Source organism: Sceloporus occidentalis, unplaced genomic scaffold (genome assembly GCF_023333645.1).
Source record: "Sceloporus occidentalis isolate IW3139 unplaced genomic scaffold, rSceOcc1.0.p SCAF_4, whole genome shotgun sequence".
Taxonomy (NCBI): domain Eukaryota; kingdom Metazoa; phylum Chordata; class Lepidosauria; order Squamata; family Phrynosomatidae; genus Sceloporus; species Sceloporus occidentalis.
Window position 1 is genome coordinate 9,703,517 of NW_028316984.1, and position 25,703 is coordinate 9,729,219.

Genomic DNA, 25,703 nt, shown 5'->3' on the forward strand with positions numbered 1-25,703 from the left:
TAAGAAAGATGATAGGAAGAAAATACATTCATTTGAGATGTGGTGCTGGAGAAGAGTGCTGAGGATTCCATGGACAGCCAAAAAGACAAACAAATGGATCCTAGAGCAGATCAAGCCAGAGATCTCCCTGGAAGCCAAGATGAACAAACTGTGGCTGGCATACTTTGGACACATCATGAGAAGAAATGAATCATTGGAGAAAACAATAATGCTAGGAAAGGTGGAGGGAAGTAGAAAGAGAGGAAGGTCACATGCTAGATGGATGGACTCTGTATGAAAGAGATCACAAATATGAGTTTGCAAGAGCTGGTCATAGGAGAGGAAGACAAAGCTCTTGGAGATGTCTCATCAGCAGGAGTGTAAGTAAAGCAATGGATAGATATTAGAACTCAACAACTTCCCCCTGCTCCTCCCCCAGTAGCCATGTTCCTTGTCTTGCACATTTAATTTTTTAAAATGTGTAATTATAGTCATAGGGCTAAAATGCTATTTTACTTTAGGACTATAAATCAGAAAGAAAGAAAGAAAGAAAGAAAGAGAGAGAGAAGTGAGGCAAGGTGAGGTGAAGCAAGGTAAGGCAGATGTTCAAGATGATAACTGGAACCTAATAACTTAAATTTCCATGGCAAAAGTTACGTCCCCATTTGAAACACCATCAATATGATCTCTCAAAAGTACAGTGAGGGGGTTTACAGAAAATAAACAACACCCTTCAGTGGGTATATAAAGTTGCTGCTAATACTGGACATGGGCAAGAAAAATGATGGGACAGGAAAAATATTGTAAGGGGGGAAAAACCTATAACTACAGTTATGATTTCTGTCAGAGGCTTTTGGCCAGTTTGGGGGAGCACTTTTGTTACATAGTTCAAAGCTACAGTCTGAATTGCCACAGAGCTTCACTTCTTCATAAAACACAACTGGCAAATAACTCATGTTTGATCTGATAGGATTCATATGCCTTCTCCATATATACATTCTCTCTGTGTGTGTGAGTGTGTATTTTTTCATTAATTCAGTTTATACCCCACTTTTTTCCTTACACAAGACCCAAGGCAGCTTTTCCATACACGCATTTCTATAAAAGCTTGTTGTGTGCCTTCAACTCATTTCTGACTTAGGGCAGCCCTAATGCAAAAGTATCATGGGACTTTCCAGGCAAGATCTGTTCAGAGGAGGTTTTGCCAAGATCTTCCAGTGGCTTCCATAGCTGAACAAGGATTCAAACTCTGTCTCCAGAGGCATAGTTCAATGCTCAGATCACTACACCATGATGGCTATTGCCATATAATTCACTGCTCAGAACATTCATTTTCTTAGAAGTTCAAAGGCGATAAATTATTTAACAGTGGCTGTACTTGTGTGGAACTATTTAAAATATCTTAATTGCTGTTCTGCTTTCCAGCCTTTATTTCTAAGTCTGGAATTCTGCTGGGAATTATCACAGTCACCAAAGAGGATAATATTACAGGATGGGTATAAAAATATTTTTAATGACTAACATATTAGTGAAATTGCTTGACCTGTGTCTAGACGAAACAGAAATGGTAGTTTGTAGTCGTTGTGAATGATGACGACGACGATAAAAGAAAAGACAAAATTGTTACCACATTGTTGTGCTTGTTGAATTCATAGAATTTAAAATGTCATCCAATCAGCTTATTTTTATGGCATCACACAGCAGTGCAAGTGAAGATGGCTACTTTGTGTGTTGTGCATAGTATATGTGAATGTGTTTTCATAATCTTTTGCTTTTTGTTTAATTTTAGTTTTTCTATTTAACCAGCAAACCTAAGCAAAAATATATATTCCATATACAAAGTTACAATGAAACAACTAAAGAGAGGGCTAAAATATTGGATTTCGTCACCTATATGAAATGAAGTCCATATTTCTCACATGCTACAGTAGGGTTTTTTAGGCAAGCATGAAAACTGACCCTGAAGTAATTCTATATAATGATGTTACAGAACAGTTTGTTGTTGTTTGCCTTCAAGTCATTTCTGACTCATGGCAACCCTAAGGTGACCGTATCATGATGTTTTCTTGGCAAGATTTGTCCAGAGGGGGTTTGCCTTTGCCTTCCTCTGAAGCTGAGAGAGAGTGATTTGCCCAAGGATTTCTATGGCTGAGCAGGGATTCGAACTCTGGTCTCCAGAGTCATCAAATGCCCAAACCACCAGTTTTCCAGATATTCTTGGACCCCAGGTCCTATCAGCCCCAGCCAGCTTCAGTAATGATCATGGCTGCTAGGAACTGCAGTCCATCAACACTTGATACACCATAGTTTCTTGGAGTGGATCCCTGACTGATCCATCCATCCAGAATACAAGTCTACATACCCACTACCCCCTTCTCCTAGTATCAACCTTTACCTTCATGAATTTATCTTGCCAGTGGTTCTCCAAATGCCATCTTAAAGGACTTGTTTATGAATAGAAATGTCATACAATATTCCAACAAAAATATTTCCCATTCTTTATGTCTCCCAGAAATAGCAGGTTCTAAACAGAACATTTCCCCAAACGTTTTACTTATGATAAAAGATCAAGAAATAACTAATTACATTTTTTTTTAAAAAAGAAAGTTTGAAAACAGTGTGCAATTGTTGTAAAGTAATGTCACAATAGGTAGTGGAGACCTTGTCCCTTCCTATTCTTTCCAACTTTGTTCTTCTCTCTGCATTATTTAAAAATATGGAAGGCCATTTCATCAATGCCAGTTCATGTGAACTCATTCTTCCTAACAGATGTCACTGGTAATATCCTTCTGCCATTGGAAAACATAGATGAATGCTGGCTTGGATTGACAAACCCTTTCATGCCAGCATATGTAACGACATTGGCCATTTGGGCAGCATTGTTTTTGTAACAGGTATCAAATAGAACACTTCACTTTGTCCTCTTCTGGATAGTAATCCAGAATAGGAACTGACATCTATGTCCATATGGGCAACCTTAACAGCTGCACCAGCCAGATGTCCAGCTGCTGAATTTTAGTTCCATCACGCGTATTTCTTGACAGATGTATGTGTGGCCATGAGATAGGCATAACTCATTTTTGGACTGTGCTGCCATTAGTAAATTTACTTCCTTTCTGTAAATCCTATGTGCAGAAAAACCACAACTACAGCAGATTCTTTACATGGAAGATAATTATATGGAAGATAGTTGTAAAAATATACATTTTTGATATTTTCATTGTTTGTGTAACAATCGATACATAAACAGTGATTTTTCCTAAGCGAAGCATTTTCTAAAAAACCTTAGATTGGTGCATTTTAAAAAATCATAGTTCAGGACAACTGGACTGAAACACCTAAATCTGCATATGCACACATACTCTTTTCCATTGATTGTACAAAGAACAAAAGAGAGGGGGGGGGGAGGAAAAAAGCTTATCACTGACATCTAAACCATACAAAGATTTAGGATAACATATTGGTGAAGAATTATAATAATATATACTTCCATTACTATAAAGTAAGAAAAACTTTGCACAAAATACCATGATCTATAATACTATGACCATGAACATAGTATTATATTTCATGGCATTTTTTTTCCAAAGTTTTTCTTACTTTGAACATAGTATTATAGTATTAATACCATGAACATTTTGCTGTATTATTTTATTTTATTTTATTTTATTTTATTTTATTTTATTTTATTTTATTTTATTTTATTTTATTTGTGAAGCTATTTTTGTGAACCAGTTTGGGCATAGTTTTTATGGGAAAGCAACATATAAATACTTACAATTCTGCTGCTGATGATGACAATGATAAATGTAGTTTATACTGAAGAGAAGGTGCCCCATCCCTGACATAGAACTCATCTACATGGAAACTATTCATGTGAATAAAAATAATGTCCAGTGTTTCTTTGTTGGTAGTTTACATCTGCCAGCCCTGACCAAGACCCTTAATATTACGAAGAAGACTCTGTATGCAAAATATCAAAATCCATGGATGCTCATGTCCCATTAAATACAGTGGCATAGTAAAATGGTGTCCCTTATATAAAATGAGAAAATCAAGGTTTGCTTTTTAGAATTTATATATTTTTTAATATTTTCAAACTGTGGATAGTTGAATCCATGGATAAAGAATCCATGTATGTAGAGGGCATGCTTTGAAGCACTCCCTGCCCTATTTGTCCCCTCTGTCTTTGAGGAAGGCAAATAGGAAGGGCAAAGATTCAGCAGACCAATTGGTGGACTATTGAATAATTTGGGGGTTTAAACAATATAGTGGTGGTGATAATACATTACAGGATCTTGAAAAGAAATTGGCACCATCTGGTTTCTCTGTGCACATGGATATGATAAAATACACTGTTGGGTACAGAAGCTGAGCTAACCTCAAATTCTTTCAGTAGCTTTTTCACTTGTGCCTACACACAGCTGCCCCATGTTTTCCAGTCATTTTGCTGCAAGGAGTCCTGGCTTGAATCTTGGGTCAAACGCCCACAAACTGTTAGAATCATTGGAAAAAGTTAGCAGAAAGGGCATCAGGAAAGCATTTCTCAACACTTTTGCACCACATTCTGTGTGCATTAGCATCAAAATGCAAGCTTGAAAAAAATACATCAAAGGGGAAGACACTATATGGAGCAATAATTCTCTTTACTGCCCTGACATCTCATGGTAATGGGTGGGATCAAAATATGTTTTGAAAAGAAAAAGAAAAGAGAGGCAGAGAAGGAATTCCATGCTCTTCTATTCCACTATTGTCAGAAATGGAAAGGAAGCTGAAGTGACGCCATTCTTATCTTTATTTGTGAGAGCACTGGTCCTGGCTTGTTATGTTGAGGTCTGCTTGCACCCAACTGGCAAAACAATAAAAGGATATAGGTAATCCACGAAATAGAGGGGAAGTACATTTCTGTGGCATGCTGCACAGAAGATCTACTTTTGGATGGGCGTGATTAAAAAGTACTTAAAGAAATATTGAAAGAAATTACATATGTTAGGATTTCAGGAAAGTGCAGCTAGTGTATGCAGTGTGATTGTAGCAATGTAAATAAATTATAAGCATGCCTATTCAGAAGCGTTTCTTAATGGGTTCAGTGGGTAGGCTATATTTCAGAAGTAACTGGCAAAATCATCTCTGATTATTCCTTGCCTAAGAAAACCCTATGAAATTCATAGTGTTGCCACAGACTGAGAGGTGACTGCGTTCAGATTTTTTCTTGGTCATTTAAAATGTTTATTTCAAGCTCTGTTGATTTCATCATATTTATTTTGAAAGATTTATTTATTTATTTCATCATAATTATTTTGAAAATTAAACTTTTCTGTCTCCTGCAAAGATTGGGATAAGTCAGCAATTGGCCTGCTAATCGTGTCAGTTTCAGCTATTCTATAGAACATTTGGCTTCCGTGAGAGCTTAAGACTATAAAGAAGATGGGAGATAATTAATCTTCTCAAAGCTGTCTTGGAGATTTTGGGAGAACTTTTATTTTGAACAAACATTTTAGAGGAACCCAGGCTGTAAAAATTATTATGAGTAGTCATTGCTATTTAGTATTTCCTGGTTGCTCTCTTAAGAAACATGATACCAATCTACTAAATTCTAGACTGAGATTCCTTCACGCTGTTATGAGCAGTTTAGACTGAATTCCCACCGGATCATATTAATAACATTATATAGCTGTCTGTGCCTAACACTGAGCATGAACAGTGCAAAGTCACAATTCATAATTACATAACTTTATAATTACATAATTAAATAAGTATATTTTTCTTTTTGTTTTTTCACACATAGGTACTGCTAGTGTCTCTTGCCATACTCTTGTGCCTTACCTCTCAGGAATGAAGGGGGAAGAAATTAGAGTTGTTAGATAACCATTTGTGTGTGTGTAGAGGTGTACCTCAGTTAACCAAACTTCTGACAAAGAAACTACTTTACAAAGTCTGTTGATGTCCATCTAGCCAGCCACCTTTATTTCTTGTCTTCAGTCTAGCTGGAAGGTTTGTTAGTTTGTTTTAGCAGAATTGACATTGAGAGAATGATCAGGGAGGACTGGAGAAACACAGACTTTCGGTGTCAGTTGCAGCAGCAACACTACAGTAAATGGTGCAATAAAGCCTACATTGGGAAAGAATGGGATTTTGATCCTATTACACCTATATGCTTGCTTACAACAGACAATGTAAACAGCAGCTGCCTCCAGAATCCCATATTGAGCATCTGTGAACAACAAAACAGAGATGTAAGGGGAGAGCTAAGGGTAACTGTTTCACTGGTTACCCTTAGTAACTTTTTTTAAAAGCAAAGATATAATAATAATAATAATAATAATAATAATAATAATAAATAATAATAATAAAAGTGATCAAAGTGTATATAGTAAAATTATTAAAACAACATAAAATTATATATCTGTGTAGACAAAAAAACAGAGAGAAAATGGGAACACATATGCAAGAAAGAAAGGATGTGCACTCCAGCCCACCCCCTCAACTACTTCCTTTTTCTTTATTTGTAACATGTTCTTTATCTGTAACCTGATAAGATGGGGCTTGCAGTTGCATGGAACTCTGTAACTATAGCCTTGCATGATTACGGTCTCCTCTTCAGGCCTCCCCCAACAACATGGAGAGAGATAGACTGGAGTGTCTAGACTGAGGTAGAACATGCCTATTTGTGTACAATAATGCATGATCAAACAGAGCTTTTGACTCCTCTTGTTTGAATGAGAAAAGTGCAGAACAAAAGCATCACTTCCATTCATCAGCTCATCCAAACTGGGATGGGGTATATAACTGTGAGAAGTATTCAAAGAGCAAAGGGTATTTGAACAAAAAAACACATATTGATGATGTGCCCTCATATGTGAACATAACACACTATAGAAATACATCTGACACAAAGGGCCAACAGTTAGACTGGCACAGTATTATGTATTGCAGTAGTTCATTGTTACTGATGCATTATGTATTGTAGTACTTCATTGATACAGATGTTTAATGTTGCTGTCTACTTGTGTTTCATTTGGAACTTTGCACTGAATGTACAAGCCAAGTACCCGTTTCAATCGTTGTTGTTTTAAAAGAAATTGTACATAAATTGTTATTAATCCTTAATAATGAGAGATGGTACTTATCTGTCTGCATCTGTAAGTACATTTGTTCACTTAAAAATTGTTATCTTATCCCTACCACCAGCAAAATAATTCAAGTCCATACATTTTCAGTTGTCTTAATTTATTTGAGAGAACCCTTGCTGGAATCCTGTTGGTTAGTTCCACCTAGAGTAGACTCATTGATTCAGTTGTTAAGCCAAGAGCTAGGAAAATCCCACTCATTCAGTGGCTCTACTTTAGTTGGGACTAATAATGGGATTTAGGCCACTGTTTTACTGACACCTGTCAGACAGAAAACCCATCTACCCAGGATGGTCTACTCCCCCTCCATGCCCACTTCCCATTCCAAGTTCTGCAAATGCCATATCTGATGAAGATGCCTATAAGACCTGAAAACTCATTTCTAAAATTATATTTAGGAAATAAGTTTTAAGAGGGTGCTGTAATATTTTAACTTATACTTATTTTACATTGCTTTAGATCCTTTTCAATGCTAGGTTTTAAATTGTTTTAATATTGTTAATAGTTTAATTCTATTTTGAAGTTGGTCTTATGTATGTCTTTAACTTTTAGTTTGTAGGCCATATTGATTCCCAGTTTTGGGAGAAAGGCAGGATAACATCAGCAACAACAATATTTTAGTGGTCCAGCAAAGAATGAATTTATTACCCATCCCTGATTCCTAACATTAAAGAAACAGCTATATCAATGAATACAAGCAAAATTCCATACGCACGAACACTTAAAAAAAAAACCTATAGGAAAGTTCTGTAGAAAGTTATACAATCCTTTCTTTTTGTGCTTTTTAAGAGAACCTGCCAGGAAGCCAAATATAGGCGCCTTACAGATGGGCCTAAGCGGCGCCGTCATTACGCCAGGAATACGCGTGAGGGGCGGTGCTTACGGACGTGCCTTGCCCCTCGCACGTATTCCGTATGGCAAGATGGCGGCGCCCTATACAGACGGGCGCCGCCATCTTGACGTAACGGACGCACAGCGTCCGGACGTCTAAACCTGGAAGAGCCGTTGCAAGTGTGCACTTTCGCACTTGCAGCGGCTCTTCCGGGTTGCCGGAAGAAGTGCGATTTCTGCACTCCTTTTTTGCAGCGCGGGGGAGTCGCGCGGTTTGGCTGCAGCGGCTCCCCCGTGCTGCAACTGGCAGCGGCCCAAGACCGCCCCTTTTGGGCGGTCTGTAACGGGCCATAATAATTGCTGATAAGCAGACTCTGAAGCAAGCAATGAACCATAAATTGTATTCTTGTAAATGCATATGCTCTCTCTGTCTCCCTCTCAGAAGCACATACAAAGTGACCGTATTAGATTTAAATGGAATGCATTCAGGATTGGCCAGTTCTTGCTCTTCTCAGTCTTCTTACATTCTGGAAAGCCACCGGTGCTTTAACTGCAGAAATGTGTGAGAGAGGCTTCCTTATGTCATAAAATGGTCAGTTTGTTGTCGTTATCCACACTCGAGTTGATCTCAACCCATGGTGACCCTGTAGATGAGACATCTCCAAGACTCCCTGTCCTCCACTGCTCTGCTCAATTCCTGCAAATTCATACCAGTGACAATCTAGCAGGTGGCCTTCCTCTCTTTCTGCTTCCCTCCACCTTTCCTAGCATTATTGTTTTTTTCCAATGAGTCATTCTCATGATGTGGCCTTAGTTTAGCCATCTTGGCTTCCAGAGAGATTTCTGATTTGATCTGTTCTAGAACCCATTTGTTTGACTTCTTGGCTGTCCATGGTGTCCTCAGCACTCTTCTCCAGCATCACATTTCAAATGAATTGATTTTCTTCCTATCCACTTTTTAAACTTTTCAGTTCTAACAAACATATATGGCAATAAGGAATACAATGACTTATATTATTCTAACTTTCATGCTCAGTTATATATCTTTGCATTGTAGGATCTTTTCTAGTTCTTTCATAGCTGCCCTCACCATTCTTAGTCTTCTTTATTATTTCTTGACTGCAGTCCCCCCTCCAATCAATGTTTGATTCAAGGTATAAGATCTCTTTTACTATTTTTATTTCCTCATTGTCTAGATTGGATTTGTGTAAATTCTCTGTGATCATTATCTTAGTTTCTTTATGTTTAACAATAAGACTGCCTTTGCACTTCCTTCCTCGATCTTCATTAGTAGTTGCTCTAGGTCTGTAATATTTTCTGCAAGTAGTATGGTGTCATCTGCATACCTTAAATTGTTGCTATTCCTTCCTCCTATTTTCACTCCTCCTTCTTCTGTGTCCAAGTCTGCTTTTTGTATAATATATTCTGCATACAAGTTGAACAGATAGGTTGAAAGGATGTAGCCTTGCCTGACCTTTGCCAACTGGGAACTATTCTGTTTCTCCATGTTCTCTTCTGACACTTCTTGTCCTAAGTACAGAATTCTCATTAGGACTATCAGATGTCTTTCAGGTCTACTGGACCTCAAGTTTCTCATTAGGACTATCAAATGTCTTTCAGGTTTACTGGACCCCAAATTCTACAAAGTCACGTGGAAGTTGCAATAAGAGAAACTGAAAAGAATAAATTACCAAGAACAGATGATATTCCAATTGAATTGCTATGATCAACACAGACAGAATCAACCCTAATGTTAACTAAAATATGCAAACAAAAATTGAAAACAAAACAGTGGCTAATAGAGTGGAAATCAATAAACACCTCAACCTATAAAAAAAAGAGACACAAAAGACTGCAGCAACTATAGGACTGTATCAGGCAAGCAAAATTATGCTGAAAATCCTGTAGCACATAATCCAGTCACATATGGAGAGAGAGAAAGCTCCTAGTGGGGTTCAGGAAAAAAAGAGGCCCTAGGGACCTTGTTGCAAAAATACGATGGTTAATGGAGTGCAACAAGGAATTCCAGAAGAAAATCAGAATGTGCTTTATAGACTATAGCAAAGCATTTGACTGCATAGATCATGAAAGGCTATGCAGATGAGAAATCTGTACTTAGAACATGAGGCAGCTTCTAAAACAGAACACAGAAAAACAGGATAATTTCTGGTTGTCAAAGGAGTCAGACAAGGGTGCATTCAATCACCCTATTTGTTCAACTTGTACATAGAAAATATATGAAGAGCAGGAGTAGACTTAGAAGAAAAAGGAGTGAAGATAGGAGGAACATCAACAATGTAAGATATGAGGATGATATCATACTACTAGCAGAAAACGCCAGAGACTTAAGGAAGGTCAAAAATGAAAGTGCAAGGGCAGGCTTAATGCTGAACATAAAGAAAACAAAAATAAATTCAGTTTAGACAATGAGGACATTGAAATAGTTAAAGATTTCTCGTACCTGGGATCAAATATTGGTCATAATGGAGACTGCAGTCAGGAAATCAAAGAAGATTGGGAATGGGAAGGGCATATATGAAGGAACTAGACAAGGTTCTAAAGAATAAAAATATACGACTGGACACTAAACTTAGAATTGTCCAATCCATTGTATTCCCTATTGCCATGTATAGATGTGAGAGCTGGACAGTGTAGAAAGCAGATAAGAGAAAAGTCAACTTATTTGAGATGTGGCTGGAGAAAAATGCTGAGGATATCATGGACAGCCAAAAAGACAAACAAAATAAAGCCAGAAATCTTCCTAGAAGCCAAGAAGATCAAATTGAGGCCATCTTACTTTGGCCACACTATCAGAAGACTTGACTCATTAGAAAAGACAATAATGCTAGGAAAGGTAGAATGAAGTAGAAAGAGAGGAAGATTGCATGCCAGATGGATAGACTCAATTAGAATGGCAATGGGTATGAATCTGCAGGAGCTGAGCTGAACAGCAGATCTTGGAGATGTCTCATCCAGAGGGTTGCCATGCATCAAGATTGACTCAAGAGCAGTTACTAACAGCAAAGTGAGTAGGAAGAGGCAACTAAGAATGGCATGAAAAGAATTAGTGGTTGGCCCTTTTTCTGAAACCGCTGCTGAAACTCAACAGCCCTGTGATGTAGGTTATGCTAGAATTTACTGAGTGCATTAGGACAGTGGGTTTTGAGCCTAGATTTCTCCAGTCTTGTTCACACTATATAGTTATGGCACTTTCATACCATTTTAACTGTTATGGCTTCATTTTATGGAATCCTGGGATTTGTAGTGTCCTGGGGTATTTATGTTTCTCTGCCAGACAGCATATAGTGGTTCACCAAATTGCAACTTCAAGTATTCCATATGAAACAGCCATGGCAATTAAAGTGCTATACAGTTGCCCCTCCTAACTCACGGATCTGAGATCCGTGACCTTGAATATCCGCAGAGGGGCAACCTCTGCTATTTTCAATGGCTGGCATGCCCAGCGTGTGCATATGGGCCATGTGCATGGGGGCACGCCCAGTTCAAGCATATGGGGCTTGAATATGTGCAAGCCTCTGTTTTTGTGGGGTGGGTGGGTCTGGAATGCCTCCCCTGCAAAAACAGAGGGCCAACTGTATTTGTGCAGTGTGAGACAGACCCTAGTCCAGCATACTATCCACTGACTCACACTTGTTCAACATAGGTGGGAACTACATAGACAAAATCATTCAGACTTCAGTTATTCTACAATAAATGCAACCAGATCCATTTTGATATGGAACATTCTAATAATAATAATAATAATAATAATAATAATAATAATACGTTTTATTTATGGACCGCTATTTCGCAATGATCATATTAAATTATTAATATTAAATCATATTAAATATCCAGCCATTTGAAAATAAGAAGGAAACTCTTCCACTTCATGTATTAACGCCCCATGTATTCTTCTCTCCACTCCTTCCCTGCTGGAGAGGTTACTGCAGAGTTAAGTAAACCAAATGCAGCAGAACAACACTGTAGTGGAGGTGTGTATTCAGGTGGCTTCAGAAAATGATCCTTCAAAAAAGCAGGTGTTAGAAATACACAAAAATGCCCTCTTTTCATCTGTTCCTGTCAGTCCTCAAGGGTCGCTATTACTCCGATCTGCAGGACTGGTTTAGACTTCCACAGTTATTGTTAGTTTTATGAGGCAGGTACCTCTGAGGAAGATGTTGCAAATTGAGACAGCCCTCCCACTGTCTTGGAATTACTTATAAATAGTGAGTCAGTTGGGCACAGAAGTATTTCAAGCATTTCATCTTTTATTTCTGATTCCCTAAGTCATGAAAAATGAAGTTATTCTATAAACTAAAATCTCTGAAATCCATTTCTGATTGTGTCTCATTTGCTTCTTGCTAGTTGCTATAATTGCAAAAACTGTGTCTAGGGTCAATGTCATAGATAAGAGAATAAGAATAATTTTTAAAACTGACTGTCCTACCCTGAGAACATCTGTTTGTCGATCAAAAATGATTGTGTTTGTGCTAGAATGCTTACAAAGACTGTTCTCTAGAAGATCTTACAAACTATGCAAAAGGTTTTCTTGCACTATTTGTCTCTTCACGTAATGCTGAAAATTCTATAAATTGCCAATGCAATAGTTTGTCCATCTGATCAGCTTTTGGCTCTCAGCTAGACTTTGGGCAGGGGATGGCAGGTTGGAACCCTTGGCCAAAAAAAGTGAGTGTTTTCTTTCCTATCCAGATTCAAGGCTGAAATCTAGCTGTTTTATCACCTGGGAGATACTGTAGGGATAATAACCTTCCTCTTTTATTTTCTTTCTGCACATAGGGGAAGGACTCTTGCCCTTAGCATCAAGATAAAGGAGTTGAAGAGAAGAGACTTTATTGGCTAGAATCCAATGAAAGTAAAAAAGGAGGGAGGTCCAAGGTCATCCAGGCTGAATTTATCCCAGCAAGATTTCTCCCAGGATAATTTGAAGCTCAGGCTTTACAAGGGCAGAACTCCAAAAGCTAACTGGGCTGAATGTCTACCACTGAGGCTGCTTCTGGAATCACACTGCCTTTGTGATCTTATAGGGATTCAATGGGAAGCTCACTAGTTCCTTCAGATCAAAGTCTGTTTATAGTCTTCTTAAGGAACAAAGGTCACATTTCAGTGGGATGGTCTGGTCCTTGAAGGCTAATTTCTAGGTCCACAAAAAACAGTTATTTGCCTTGTTCTGCTTAACATGGTAGAATGCTCTGGGCTCTACATGGAATCTAAGGGCCCATGAAGAAAGACTAGAAAAACCACAAAGTCCTTGGTTATGTTCTTACTTCTATATCTATGGCGCTGTACATACCGGCGTATGCAGCGCCCCCATCATGTGTTAGGGGTTGGCCGAAGACACAGCGTCCATACCAGCCTCACTCCTAGCACGTGACGGAGGCATCAAAATGGCAGCGCCCTGTACACATGGGTGCCGCCATTTTGATGTAACGGCCGCGCCATGTCCAAATGGTGCAGTGCGGCTGTTACATCCTGGCGCCACTAAAGGGTGCTTGTGGTGCCCTTTCAGCAGCGCCGGAAAGAGCTCCAAAACAGAGCTCCTTTCATGTTGCGTATTGCTGGCGCAGCCTTTACACGGCCGTGCCAGTGATACTGAAGCCCCAAGGACACCCCTTTCCAGGCCACGGGGAAGTGGCCTTTTGCCACTTCCCCGAGGCCTGGAAAAGCGGTGGATCAGAGCCTCCGGGGCTGCCGCTGTGGCAGCTGAGGCCCCGATCCGTCGGGGAAAGGGGAGAATGCAGGCCAGCCCAAAGGGGCGGTTTGTATCCCGCCTATATATATTAAAAAGAGCTACATGATGTGTAGTGTGTTTGTATTATCTTGAAGATGGCTGCCACCAAGAAACATAGTAACTGTTACCAGGACAGCAAATTCAACAAGGTTCAAGCGTGGGAAAGAAGGATGTTAGCAATAAAAGAAAATGATCCTAATGCTTAATTGGTGTAATATTGCCAAAGCGCTTCAACACTTTGACTATAACTCTTGATTAATAATTTTAAAAAGTTTCAATGGAAATTAGTGAAAGGAAGTTTTTGCTTGAGTCTAGATGTAGCATTTGATCAGTGGGAGGGGGAGTGAGAGAAACCCAGGATATTTCCAGAAAGAAGTTGGATGCAAAACCATGAATATGCAGGTGAAATCAAAACAAAAATAACTGGAAAGTCCCAGTACTTGCAGGAACCATTTCTGTGTCTGGATAAGCCCTAAATTTGTTTGTTTGTTTGTTTCAAAAATAAAGGACACTCAAAATCCCAAAGGTCTCCATGGATGATAAATAGATGATGCACAGCCTTTGGAGATTATCCAAAGCCTTTGGAGATTATCGCATTATCTTCATTGCCAGGATAGACCCAGGATGTAACTTTCATAAAGTGGGTCTTATTGCATTCACCCATCACCAGGAAGTATGTAGCCCATATACAACCAGGATTTTTCTCACAGCTTTTCAAGAATGGGATTTCCCCATTTTTTAAAAGATGCAGGACAAGCCCGGAGAAGCCTGGGTTGCATATAGGCTGCATACTGCCCAGCAATGGATGAATCCGCCTTAAGAAAGTTACATCCCGGGTCTATCTGGGCAGTGAAGCTAATGTGATAATATCCTTTGTCTGATTAGAATTTGAAGGAAGATGGAACATTTAATGGTTTCAAGTCCCATACTAGAGGCTGTGGTCATTTCCTTGCCCATTTCAGTAGAAGGCGTCACAAGGAAATGTTTAAGAGTATTTACTCCTAGTTTGATGTATCCTTACTAGCTCACCTTCTTCAGACATGCTGTAGCAGAGTGAGGGACACTTCGCTATAATAAAATTTGTCAAGTTTTGCCATATGAACCAGAGTTCATATTCTGAAAACTCATTTTTCATCCATGAGTCTTGAGGAGAGGGAGAACATAACTGAATGCTAAGCAGATGTGCAAGCAACCATATATACAATACAGGAACTTTATGATTAATTATACCTGGTACAACTGTAATTTAAACATATTGACCTGTCTGAAATAAAGTGCCAGACATGGAAATCAGAGCAACAGGAAGTGACTGGATGCGATTGCTGAACCAGGCTGGAGACAAACATCACAGAGAGGAAGTACATTGTCACTTTGACCTTACTCAGCAACCAGACATAAAACTAATACAATTGCTGATGGGTGCTGAAATCCAAATGGCAAAATAATAATGACAAATGCTTTTTGCCTTTAAAATTAATGTAACATTAATCAATAACCAAATTTTGTTACAATCGTAAAAGTCTCCATTAAGGCAATTGTTCTCTGTTCTTCAGCAGTAGCAGATAAAGGACAGAAGTTTCTTCTTGGAAGTGACACCTGGCCATTTCAGTAGCAGTTTTTCCTTTTAGAAGTTTGCTTTATTTTATTTATTTTCTTCATGACTTTTGTACTGGTTCCCCTATTCTGTGCATAGTGGGTAGTGAACTGAGTATGTGGGGGAAAGCCATTAAGAGGTTGAACCAAAAAAATTAATTTTCCCCTCAGCCACACTGTGACCAGATGGGATTCAGAGAGTCAAAGTTCAGAAACCATCCAGCTGCTTCAGGGTTTCTGATAACAGATCATATTGTGGCAAGGGCTTCCCTATCTTTGATTACCCATGCGTCTAAAATTGGAGTATGTGTATTTTCCTTCACTTCATGGGTGAATTTTTATCACTCCTTGGGTGCACATTATTCACTCTTGTGCTGAAGCTAACCATAACTTTTAAATGATTACTAGTATTCCATCCGAATAACTGTTACATCACTCATTGGAGTCGTGGCCATAAAGTCTTATTCATCGAAAGCTGGAGCTCTGCAGGTTCCCGTCATGGAGACTCCACAACTCAGCACCTGTGGAGCCAAATCCTGATTCATGTTTCTCAAGCTTCATGACATTGTCACAGCAGAACCCAGGATCTCTCCTTTTCCTGCCTCAGTCTTCTGCCACTTTCTGGTGCTCACAAGAGATTAAGCTTGCAGTTGTGCAAAAGTGATGTCCCCAGTAGAGCAGGCATGGCAAAATCCAACAGGAGTGCTATATCTTGCAATGTTATGACAACAGCTGTAGCTTTGGCGAAGACAAGAGAGGAGCTACTGGGAGGCTAAAATCATATGATCTTCTGAAGAAACCATATGAGCTTCTTCTAAAGTATGATTTTTTATATATATATATATATATATATATATATATATATATATAATTAAATATGCTCAGAAACACATGAATAAAAAAGCTTAATTGCTGAAATTAAATTTCTCTTTAAAAAATCAAATTGTAGCATTGACTAGCAATGCTTTTTAGATATTGGTTTTAATTCAAGTCACGTGGTTAGAAGCCACCTCTATCTTAGGACCCTATTGCATGGGGTTAAAAGCCCATTTTACCATTCCCGAATTCAGTGCTAATCCGGGAGGCAGAAATTGCCACTGAATTGTTGCCTGCATCCTCTAAGCCGCTTCAGTGGCCATTTTTAGAAGTCGCAAGCTTCCGACTTCTAAACATGGCTGCCAAAGCGGCTTAGAGGACCTGGGCTATATCTGGGATGGACCCAGGTGAGGATTCAGAGGTGATTTCTGTGTGATAGGACCCAGATGCCTTCTGAATTAGCACTGAATTCAGGAAAGGTAAGCCGGGGTTTTAACCCCATGCAACAGGGTCCATAGTTGCAATGTGACTTGTTTTGACTAATGGCCAATCCTGACTACACCACAACTCTAAGATCCCTTCCTCTTTCTCCCTCTGTTGAGAGGGGGGGGACACTTCAGTTCATAATTAGAAGGTGTTTAGAGGCAGAGAATTTTGGTTTGATAAAACCTCCCCCGTATAAGCACTTCAAAAATTGCCTACAGTGCATAATATGGTGTTTGTAATCTTATCATAGTTCAGAAACCATCCAGCTGTTTCAGGGTTTCACACAGCATATCATATTGTGGCAAGTACTTCCCTATCATTCATTACCCATGCGTCTAAAATTGGAATATGTGTATTTTTCCACCCTCTTTCCCCCCAAACTTGAGGACATTTCTGTGCTGATCAGCATAATAACGTGGAAAGGAGGGCAAAAAGTTGGATTGTAATCATATCCCGTACCTCCTGGAACCAGGCACAGACTAATTTGCAGTAAAATATCCTACATTTCAGGGCTTGTGATGCACTCCTTGTGAGGTAAAAATGTGTTCACCAACATTTTAAAGATACACGAAGAAAAGTACACACATTTCTAGAATATGCACCAATATGCTTTAGTGTTTTCTTGCTACATTAGAGGAATTGCAAGAGAGTAACAACAAGGTTCAGGAAATGCTGTTGTAATAGACATATCAATGGCCTGTTACAGACAGCCAAAATAAAGCTGCTTCGAGTCACTTTGGAGGTATGGTATTTCAATGATACATGCGTCCTAAGAGTCCAAAGGCCGCACCAAAGCCACGCTCCAGTCCTAAGGACTGGAGTGCAGCTTTAGTGAAGCTTCCAGACTCTTAGGACTCATGCATCATTGAAATATCATACCTCCAAAGTGACTCGAAGCAGCTTTATTTTGGCTGTCTGTAACAGGCCAATATGATCAAACAACTGTGTGTTATGAAGATGTCCCAATTTTACTCAAGAGAAAAAGGGTAAGAGAAAGCTGCCTAGTTACAAAGTGTGTCTAAAGTTGCCCTTTGGCTTCTCTTCTGTGCTGTTCTCATTCACTTTACTTTAGCATAGTGGTTTGAATGTTGGACTACGACTCTGGAAGCCAGGTTTCAATTCCCAGCTTAGCAATGAAACCCATTGGGTGACCTTGGCCAAGTCACATTCTCTCAGCATCAGGAGAAGGCAATAGTAAACTTTTGAGTAAATCTTGCCCAGAAAAACCTATGATAGGCTCACTTTAAGGTTACCATTGAGTCGGAAATTATTTGAAGGCCTGCACCACCACAACCACCACCAAGCTCATCGGAAAAATGGTTGAGTACATAATTATAGTAAAATATAGCTGCAAATAAACCTTATGAAATATATGAATGATTTAGGGCCTGGACAGATGGGAGGAAAATGGTGGGGGGGAGGGGGAAGAGGCACCCCTTTTCTCCCACACATCATTGCCATTGTGACTGCATTGTCATGGCAATGATGCACTCTAAAAAAGGAGTTGTGGAATGCAGCTCCTTTTTCTGCTGCTGCCAAGGCACCATTGGCACCCTGAAGTGGTGCTGTGGTGTCACTCATGTGCCATGCAGTTTTGATGCAGCGCACAAGCCATGTCATCAATACATGTGCCACAGACGCTCCACTCTCCTGAGCCCTTAAATCGGCCCCAGGCCTTAGTTTTCCTTTTGTAACATCCTACATTTCTTCTTGAATGTCCTGCATTTTGTGGTGCCTTGTCCTGCTTTGTGGTTATGACACCTGGTCACCCTGCCAATAAGCCCACTTGGACACTAGTACAGGAAGGAATCCAGCAAGGAGCACTTTGCTAAGCATCTTCTCAGACTGGGAGGAAGTTTTGTTCCAAGCAGCAGGAGATTACAGAAATGATCATATTTATGAAAAAAGGTACAAAAATGTGCAGAACTGTAAAAGGCAGGTTTTATTTCATTATAAATACCTTTGCAGCAAAAATAAAATGTGAAAAATGTGAAAAATCAGATTTTTAAAAGTTCAGCAGAACTTCTTCTCTCTGACTAAATAAATAAATAAATAAATATACCCAAACCTATATCTGAGTGAGCTGGTGATTGACATCTACAAATCCTTTGTTCTGCTTCTGCCTGGTTTTGCCTTTGTGTCACATCCTGCTTTCTCTCTTAGGCCTGCTGTGTCCTCCTCCTTCCCCTGCCAAGCATTCTAACTTTTCCACAGTTCCCTTCCATTGGCACATGCTTCTTTCAAATCCTTTTGTCTTTGTTCCCTTCCCTCACTTCCACTTTTACATCCAGTCCTAGCCAGCGATGGGCTACTTCTCTGAGCTCTGTTTATGTAATGTACGGAAATGGTGGTAGAGGGGTGGGGATTTGCATATTGTGGAACTACAACTCACATCAACCCCAGGCAGCACAGCAAATGGTGAGGAATGCTAAGAGTTCAATAACATCTGGAGTAACATGAGTCCCAACTCTGTATTAGAAGTGAGTTTTTATATCAGTAATGTGGCATTTTTGACTTCCAGGTGTTACTGCATTGCAACGCCAATCATTCTTTACTGTGTTGGCTGATGGGAACTGTTGACCAACATCTGGTAAGCCACACATTCCCCATGACTTTTTTTTTACACATTACAATATATTCCCATCCCTTATTTGGAAAAAAAAAAGAAAAGAAAGAAAGTTCCAAGCATATCCATATTGAGGTGTGGTCTACTAGCCCCAGCTCACTGTCATTATTTGTTTCCATCCACATAAGAAGGCAATGGATTAAAGGCAGAGTGTCTCTTGGATCAGGAATGCTGCTTTTCCTAGGTCCCATTCCTACTTACAAATAAATCGGTGTGCGATCCGAATTTGCCCTGATCTCATTTTCTCCCACTACATTTGCCCCGATCACATTTCCCCCCCAGAAATAATCTACTTTTGGTTCCCATTCACAAATGAATTGATTCAAAATGATTTGGTTCCAACTGGCTGAAGGGGAAATTTGAATCAATTCCGATCCACGTGTGGTTCTCAGTTGTGCAGATACGATTTATCGAAAAAGAAGTGGAAAAAAATAGTGGCAAAAAGATGTGAGTTAAATGGGTCTAGTGCATGGTCTCCTTCTTGGAATCGCTTCAGTGGGAACCGGGGTTGTTTGAATCGGTTCAAACTGATTCATGATCCAGTTTAAAAAGTAGTTGGAATGAGGCCCCTATTAGCACACTTCTCTTTCATATCTATTTACCTCATTCAGGTTTTAGGATGTCTCAATAGGGCTAGTCTATCCTTATATTCTCATTTGGTTTTATGAGGCCAAGCTGTAGTCATGTTTGGTTCTGCTTATTTTTCTGTGTCACAGTCATTTTATGTACCTGTGCCAAGGAATAGGAGTCAGAAAGGAACTTGCAGACATTTATGTTTGCAACTTCCTATCTCTCTTTTGCTTAGACAAGCATGATAGTCGTTTGTTTGGGAGAAGAAATCATTGAATTCATTATCAATAACAGGTTGCAGGAGCAGGGAGTCCTGCTATACTGGCTACTCCTTCAAAGCTATATTTGGTAATATTACGCTTCCATAAAATAGGCATGCAGCTTTATAAATTGACTTAATCCTTTGAAAACAGATGGCTGTATTTGCAGATATCGTCAGCCAGAAAGTCGGTATCATACATTTACTCTATTAGAAAGAGAAAGAGGGAGCAAAATTTGTGGATAAAAGTGACAGGAAGAAGCATATTTGCTTTTGAGAAACAAATGATAAACTTCAATCTGAATCCATATCTGCATTTATATTTACTGTGTGTCATGCTATAGCAGAGCTTGCTAATTTATACCACACTAAATTTCAAGTTGTGATACAGTGGGTTGGGGAAGTAGTAAGGCTGAGGGCTGCTAGGCAAGTTAGAAGTCATCCTTGGTCTTTCTTTCACACTCACATTTTTGTGTTAAGACTTGCTTAACTCACAAGGCTAGCTGCTAAGAAATCCTTGAGTCTATCATCACATCGTGTCTACTTGAAATGGAGAATATCTTCATTGTCTACTTGAAACGGGGAATGGAGCTTCTCAAAAATCTTTTTTGGGTCTTTTCCTTTTGACTCTCAAAGTATATAACATGATTCTGTAACTCCTGTTTTATTTAATCTGTCTGTTCTCTGAACTTCTTAAAAAATAAGTATCAACTTTGGACAGTGAACTTTCACTAATAGAAGAGCAGACATCTGTATAAATTGAACAATCAAGTCCCATCACCACCAGTATTGCAGTGCCCATATATATATATATATATATATATATATATATATATATGCTTCAAAATTAGAGTGTAGTGGGCAATTATTAGTTTTTGAGAGAGCCAGCATGGTGTAATTGTTTGAAATTAGACTATGACTCTGGAGATCAGAGTTTGATTCCCTGCTCGGCCATGGAAACTCACTGGGTGACCATGGATGAATCGCACACTCTCAGCCCCAGAAAGCTACATTATAAGCTTGCCTTAGGGTTGCCATTGTGTGACTTAAATGTGCACAACAACAACCAGAGTTTTGAAAATATGCATTGGGAGGGGTACAACTACCCAGCCAACAAGAGCTGGGGTCATCCTGACAGGGGATTCTGGGAGCTCTGGTCCAAAAAAGTAACATTTCCAAGTTCTATCAGTTCATGAGAGGCCTTTGTTTAATTCCTTGCCATGCTATAGAAGTGATTCAGTTTGTTCTATTAAAATGAGAGAGAGCTGGTAGCTCTGTTCCTTACTGGCCTGCACCTGGATGAAACACTTTTTAGAAGACTGGCAGCCGAATGTTGCTGTCACATTGCACAGGTGTAAAAGAAAGAAGCCAGTTTGTAACTGGCCTCGTATTCCAATCCACCAGAATAAAGACCTGCATTGAGGAAACAGAGACCCACTGACATCTTGTCAGGACCCAACTCCCCAAATGGATTAAGTCTCAAAATCCAAAAATAGCTTCCACAGATGCATGAAGCAAGTCCCAGCCTCTGGTGAGTCATATATAGCGTTCCACTGGGGAAGAAAGAACCCCTCTAATGAAAACTCCAGCCTTGAGCTCAGTTCCTTTTCATAGGTGCCTCCTATCATTCTCAGCATTTTAAAAAAAGAACTTCTGTAGGTCCAAGCCAAAATGCCTGTTGAATAATTTGGCCTAGAGCAGGAAGTGAGATCTTTGACCTTCTCCAGTGTCCTTGTTGTAGATGCATGTCTGTAATTCCCAGTAATTTAACAGGAGCTTTAGTTTGAAAAACAGAAAAGATTTGGGCTTTATTACTTTCATTCATCATCATTAACTCATGCCATGTGGCGTAGAGGAAGGAATGACATATTTCTGCAATTAGATTCAGTATTTTGCATGAAAAAAATGAGCTGTTACAGCAAACACAGCTTTTTGAAACACGAAGTAAGTCAAAAGGGAAGCAAAGGCTGTGGTAGAGGGATGGAAATAAAGACTTTTTAAGCCTATGCTTTAGCATGGAATCTTTTTTCCTTTAAAATTGTGGTAATATACAAACCTTATAGGTTGTAACTACTATGCATTTGGCTTCCACCGAAGGACAAAAAGGCCTATTACATCTGGTTTCTACAGGCATTTTCACAGAGGGCTTTTAAAGCCTTCTTGCTAGTAAATTAATATAAAACCTATATGGCTGAGAAATGCTCAATCACATAACAAATGCCTGTTCTTCTTTATCTTCCCCATTAACCTAATGTGAGTAAAGCTCACGGGGTATTTAATCCTCCTGTATGAAGTCCTTTTTTATTTTTGCTAACCCTGATATCCCAGTTTTTGTTATTTCCTCTTGTGCCTCCTATGGCCAGTTAGTGAGGAATAGAAAGGGAACAAAGAGAAATGAGTGGGCACAGAGAGTGATGGAGCACAAGAGGGATGGGAGCACAGAGAGAAAGGGTCATGGCAGATAACATGACAAAGGAGTCATGAACCCACTGCCAGCTTTTGATTCTGGGTTTTCCTACCCTCAGGTGCAGCTCTTTCTGGATCTCCCCCATGTGACAATGGCACCTCAAAAGAAAAGCATTTTCCATGCCTGCTCTTGATCTGGTTTTCTGTGCTGGGTAGGATGATGCTGACTGGGGCCAGTTATAGGGAACATATAACTTTACCGGCTACTGATTCATTCCCAGTCAGAAAAATCTCTGTATGCAGAGGAAACATTTTCCATGATAGCAATGCTAGATATGACCTGCTTTTGTGACTGGATGAACTATCAACTGTTATCCACTGAACTTCCACTGCTTCTCTGAATAAACCTGTCATCACAAAAATTATCTATATGGTCTGGTGATATGAAGGAGATAGTAAATACAACAACCTCCCAGGACTGGACTAAATTCAAATACTTTTCCTTCATGCATGGAAAACCCACTAGCAGAATGAGAAAAGTATTTCCCCACAGTACTTGTAACTCCCAAATCTGCTCAAGATTCACCCTCTGAAATGGATTTTGGGAGGGTGAAAGTGTCTACGGGTGTGCCATTTTGCCATCTTCAGGGGCACCGTATAAAAACAACCCTCTCCCCTGTTTTGTCGAGATATTTTTTGTTCCATTTGTCAAGCTTAAAACAACATTGTAAAGAAAAGGGTTCAGATCCTATATTTCCTTTCTCAGGGGTCATTCAGATGGTGAGTATTTTTTTAGCACAATGATGCAAATAATCTCACTCACACATTCCGGATTTATTATTCACACTATGGAACTGCATAGATCTGCATCAATGCACATCTCTGCAAGTTTGGTTGTTCGCATGTGCTAGCATTTGAGTAAACACTGTGAATGCATTTGGAATCCCTGTTTTGGTATGCAGCATTTTATGCCAGATCTCTTCAGGTCTGTTTGCATTGGTTACTCACTCTACTGACAATGTGGATTTTTAAAAAAAAACTTGGGGGAAAACCTGATATTGATTATTTTGGGTTAAATGGGTTTTTTTTGCAACCCCTCAAACTGAATTGAGTGCATTCAGGATGCATGTGAACAACAGAGATTTAGCCCAGATTCATCTTAGATTATTTTCACAGTGTGAATAACCTCTTAGAGACTGTGTTTGATTTTGCACCTGAGATATATGTTCTGACAGAGGGCATTCCAAAATGAACTGAAACATGGTTTTCCTAAATAAATTGTCTCCAACAGCAGGCCATTCTCAGCCATTTGTTTTTCCTCCTATATTATTCTTAGCTCTGCTTATGTTACCATGATTTTGGCTCTTGATAACATTTCCTTTTCTCTTCTTGGGATGTTTCTTCCCCCACCTCTTTTTCCTTCCTGATTGTTCAATTACATGTGCTCATTCATCTCTCATTAGTTCCTGTTCATTGGAGGATACTTTGGAGAGCTCTTTATATAGCATTCATAATATCCTTATCCTTATCTGGATTCTCACTGACAACAAAGAGTTCCATCCTTTGGCAGTTCTGTGCATTCAGTCCTTCATTCTTTTCTGAACAAATCACTCACAAGGTCCATAAGTGGAAGTGTAATGAATTTGCTAGATTTTTTTTCCTAAAAAGAATTCCTTCCTTAATGAAGTTGTACAAAGAGATGTGTTAAAATGCAGATTCATATACACTCTTTTATCATAAGCCTAGCCATTTAATAGAAGTTGCCCAATTATTTCTTACACTGTCAATATAATTCTCGTTGTTTTGTCTTTATAATTGTGGCCATCCTTTCACTGGGTTTCCCAGCTCATTACTCTTCAAAGTAAAATGACTCTTTTATCTAATAGAGGTTTAGTTCTTTCATATATACATGTGTGCATGTGTGTCACTATAAACAATTTCAGTTTCTGATTCCAAGAAATAGCATGTTAGGGCTGGTTCATGCACACCTGAGTGCGTAGGTTATCCAATGCAGCCTTGAGCCTATGAGTCTTCTGCCCACTGCGCATAAAACCTTTAATGAGAACTGGAGCCTTTGCGCATTAATGCATACATGTGTAGACCCTGCTAATGCAAATCTGTGCACCGTGAAAAGAGGGTGGGCAAATCACACAAGTGGGAGAGCTTCTTGCTGGGGAATTTACAGATGCAGGCTGCATCCCTTATTAAAGGTTATTTGGGCAAGAAAGCCTACTTGGGGCATTCACAGATGTGTGAATCTGCCCCACATAACTTGTGCATATGGTAAAGAAGACCATCAGGAAATACCATTCGTAAAACAATCACTGATGCTTCAGCTCAGATGGTTTAGTTTAATATTCTACTTTCTGGGTAAACATTTTTAAAAAATAAATCTAAACCTCAATAAAATGTCTGTTCTACTGAAAATTGAGTTTTTTCTCTCTCTTTTCTTTTTAGTTGTCCACATTTTATACCAGATAAATTGTAAATGGGTGGTTTTGAAGTTTAACGGAGATATATGGGCTGCTAAAAACCCCACTTAAAGGTAAATTAAAGATCAACACAAGACTCAGTGTAATGGAAAATATAGATGGGTCCCCTGACTACTTGCTTTCTAACCATGATGCTAAACACATCCAGAGAAAAAGAAGCTAAAAGATGAAGATAATCCTGAAATAAAAGTTATTGAACAAGCATTCTGTAAAATCTCTCCGCATGCCATCCTTTGGACAACAAAGACAAAGGATATCCCTCTTTAAAGTTTCAAAATGTTTTCATTAATGCACTATGGTTTGCATGCGACAATTAAACCACAACCTTGCCTCCCTGTCTTATACCCTACCCAGTGTGCCATGTGTTTGCTTGTGGGTTCTTTTTTAAAATGCAATTGCTGAATTATGCAAAAGACGTTTTAAAATAAATGGAGGGGGGAGTTGAAAAAAGAAGCTGTTCTGAAATAGTTAAGAGAGGAAACACTAACGCTAGGTAAATGACAATCCTGGAAATGCTGTGGGAGTAATTTACAGCACCTGAGGACTAGCACTATACCATTGTTATTTGAACCTTATTGATGGGATTTTCCAGCAATGGCTAATCACACTTAAAGGATAAGGCAGCAATGAGAAGGAGACAGCATCATGCAATAGATATGGCAATGGAACTATTATCCAACTTATATGGTAGTTTAAAAGCCATATGTGATGAAGTCATTCATTTTCACTCTCCCATCTTGCTCCAGCTCTTGAAAACAAATTG